Source organism: Geospiza fortis, unplaced genomic scaffold, assembly GCF_000277835.1.
Source record: "Geospiza fortis unplaced genomic scaffold, GeoFor_1.0 scaffold1103, whole genome shotgun sequence".
Classification (NCBI taxonomy): domain Eukaryota; kingdom Metazoa; phylum Chordata; class Aves; order Passeriformes; family Thraupidae; genus Geospiza; species Geospiza fortis.
In genome coordinates, this window is record NW_005054669.1 from 41,787 (window position 1) to 45,806 (window position 4,020).

Here is a 4,020-nt window from a genome sequence, read left to right on the forward strand (position 1 = left end):
CCCACCTTGCCCAGAGCTGCTCCCACCCACGCAGGGTTTGCCATCATCTCCCTCCGGAGGAGTCTCCTGAAGATCCTTGTGGCCGAGGGCGCCTGTTCAGGGTGGATTCTGCATCCCAAGCCCACCCTGCGCTGTCCATGCTCCTCGAAAGTTTCTGCTCCAGGTTCATGACTGGGCAGCAGATTTCACAGAATTCCCAGAACCACAGAATTCCCAGAATCACAGAATTCCCAGAACCACAGAATTCACAGATTTCACACAATCCCCAGGTTGGAAGAGACCTCCAGGATCATCGAGCCCAACCCATCTCCAACCCCTCAACTCAGCCCTGGCACCCAGTGCCACATCCAGGCTTTGTTAAACACACCCAGGGGTGGTGACTCCGCCACCTCCCCCGGCAGAACATTCCAGAACTTTATTCTCGGGTTTGTTGCTGCTGAAATGGCTCCCCAGGTATTAAAGAGTCCTTTTTCCCAGCCCTGCTTTGGAAGAAGAAGTCAGGATTCCTTGGCTCTGCTTTCCAAGGCTGTTTATTTTCTCTTACCTAATACATTTTTTTCTGACCTGCTGAGATCTGTCCAGCAGGTCGGGTTGGGGCACACTGACTGCCCTTGGGGTGGTGTTAACTTTTTATACTAAGAACCACGTGTGCTTTATTTACAATCATTTCCCAGTACCTATCACCTGTGTTAGACAGTCTGTCTCTACTCTAAACCAATCCAGAAGTGTCACCATCGCAGCAGAAGATGGAGGACAAGAAGGAGGAGGACAGAACATGCCCAGATTCCTCCATCCTGCCTCTTGCACCCCCATTCTAAAACCCCAAATTCTACATTCACCCTGTGACAAGTTAACTATCATTCTATTCAAACCCCTGTGGCTTGTAACTCCTCACACAAAGTTGGGAATTGTTTCCATGGGCTAAAATCAAAGGCACAGGTGTCTGTGACTTCGTGCCAAGGTCTCTGAGCCCCTGCCAGGGTCTGGAGTCACCCAGGGCAGCCAGAGCAATGTCCTGGGTCCTGACACTTTATCACCCTTTCTGTAAAGAACTTTTTCCTGATATCCAACCCACATTTCCCTTGGTGCAGCTTGAGGCTGATCTATCTAACAGACAGACTTGGGCTCCCAAAGCCTTTTTTTCAGGAGTATGAACTGTTTGGCAACACCAGCCAACCAGAAAAGTGGCTGATGAACACCAACAAACGTTTGCATTAATTACAGCCGGGTGATTCTGTCAAATCCATTTAACAATGTTTCTCAGGGGTTATTCCTTGCTTTGTGCTTCCTCCCTGTATTTTCTTTCTTGTTTTTGGATGATTAACACAGCAAAGGATAAATTTTTAACTACTCTGTCTGCAAAACTTCGCATCTTGCATCCAAAATATGTTTTGCTAAAAGCAGGGATGCATCTGCTCCTGTGTGTGTCTCTTGATGCAGCCTTTTAATTTGGATTTCCGTTATCTCCAAGAGCTGTTTTCCAGGTGTTTTCCACCACCCTTCTTTATTTCTAGTACAGTTAAGCTGCTCTCCTCATTGTTTCTCTCCTTTGGTACAATTTGTTGGAGGTGAATCTACACAGGTTTGTGGAATCCAAGCTCCTTCACAATTTGATTTCCTCAATGCAGCTCCTTCCACTGCTGGATCTGCTCTTCTATTTCTCCCTGAGCATCCGAGCTTTTATACATTTGAGCAAAGAACCAGCCCTCATTGGTTACCAATTACTGAACTCTGCTATTAATTAGGACTCCAGCTCCTCCTTGCTGGGTGCATCTCCCTCCTGATGTGATCACCCCACAGGTGCAGCTCCTTCCTCCCTTTGAGTTGGGGTCCCTTCTGAGTGGGTGGTCAGTGGCTGTGATCTCCTGGTGCCAGAATTACCGTTTCCCCTGGTCCTGTTCAGTCTGACCACGCTCCCGGTGTCTCTCATCCATCCCGCTGCTCTTGGGGTTCTCTTCCCTTTTTCTTAAGAGAAGACAAGCCCAGCCTATGAGGTTCTCGATGTAATTAATGATCACAAGTGTCCAACTATGGCTATGAGGGACAGCAAAATCCTCAGTGGTGGCACTGAGCAGGGAGGCAGCAGCGACATCCCTTCCCAGTGGATCCAGGTGGAGAACAGCCCATGGCTGGGGAGGAGGAAGGGAGGGGAGCCCTTCCCTCTGTGAAATGTGGAGAGCTGTGGGTGCAGCGTCCAGGCCAGGCTGGGGCTTCATGGGGCAAGGAGGACGGAACATCTGGAGTCCAGGAAAGGGGCAAAGCAATGCCAAAGGGACTGGAGCACCTGCTGCATGAGGAGGCACGGGAATGTTGGGGTACCAAGGTGTACACTTGCCTAAGGGCAGGGAAGAGGAGGGAGCCAGGCTCTCCCCATGGAGCCCAGTGACAGCAGCAACAGGCACAAACTGCCTCCGGGGATTTGGGGTGTTTTTGCAGAGGGGCTGATCACACTGGGTGCCCAGAATGGGCTGCCCAGAGGGGTTGAGGAGCCTCCAGCTGGGAAGGCACCCTGGCTGTGTGAGGGGCAGGAGGACCCCAGATCCCCGCCAGCCCCAGCCCTGCTCGTCAGGGCTGGCTGAAGGAGGCTGTCCAAGTCACTGTCCAGTCTGGGATAAATGTCTCCTGGGAGGGATTGTCCCACTACAATCCTTCTGGCCAGCATGGCCTTCCAGCTCCAGGGCACTGATGCTCTGGGGGAATTTTCCCATTCGATACCAGTGGCCACAGCAGGAGCAGCTGGAGCAGGGCCTGGAGTGGGGATCTCCAGCCTCGAGCTCGTTCCCAAAGGCTGTGCTCCCCAGCTCCTTCGCCCCTTGGAGCAGCCTCCTGCCAGAGCCAGGGGGCCACTGAAAGCAGCTGCTGTGGAGTGGGAGGGTGCACACCCTGCCCTGTGCTGCCTGCACTGAGCACTGACCCCACTGCTGCCACATCCCCATGTCCTGCCAGGCCCAGCATCAGGAGCAGCACTTCCTGCTCCAGCCCTGCCCTGCTGCCCTTCCACCAGCTGTTGGGATGTTATCAAGGAATTTCTGGCTGGTTTGGGTGCGGACATCCAGTCCCAACCAGGGCCACAGGCAGGGACACTTCCCAGAGACCAAGCTTGAGACCCCGGTGAGGACCAGGGCCACCCACCAGGAGGCTGAACCTCCCCCAGCTGCCTCAGAAGCCTTCATCCCTGTCCTCTTGGTTGAGAGCTGAGACACAGAGCCCAGCACGGTGCCCCCTCCCCACCCACAACTCCAGCCCTGACCCATCCAGCAGCACCCAGTGTCCCTCAGGGCTTTCCCCCCACTCCTGGAGCTCCCACGTGGATTTGGCCACGTCCTCCCACAAAGGGCCTGTGTCTGTCCCCTCCCCAGCTCCCCCATCCTGGGGAGGAACTGCTTCCCTGCTCATGTGCCACCTGTGGGCAGCTGGGTGCAGCCCCCTGTGCCTGGCTCAGGGGAGGTGAGGGCCCCTTGTTCCCATCCCTCTGCCCCATTTGCTTCCCACTGCTCCCACACCGGGGGGCTGTGAGCATCTCCTCCCCCCTGAGGAACGCGGTGTGTCACCTCCTGGCCCAGAGAACACACGGCCTCGTTCCTTCCCTCTGCTGGGGGGTTTGTGCTGCTGGCCCAGCTGCTCCTGCCCAGCCCTGGCCCAGCTCATCCTGTCTCCCACTCCTGAGCCCTTAGTCCCTTCCCAGTGAGCCCTTTCCCTGCTCCCAGCGTTTGTCCCTTCCTGGTAAACCCATTCCACCACTCCCAGTGAGTGGTTTCCCCATCCCTGGAGAGCCTCTTCTTCATTCCCGAACAGCCCGTTCCCAGTTCCTGGTGACCCCGCTCCCTCGTTCCCACTGAGCCTCATTCCCCATTCCCGGTGCTCCCATTCCCAGTTTGCCCAGTCCCTGGCCCTGCACAGCCCCAGCTGCCCGCACCCCGCACTCGCTCACGCCTCGGTTTCCACCGCGTTTTATTACAAAACCGGTGCGGGCCGGTCCCGGGCCGGTCCCGCTCCCCCTGGCGCTGGGGCCGAGGCGGG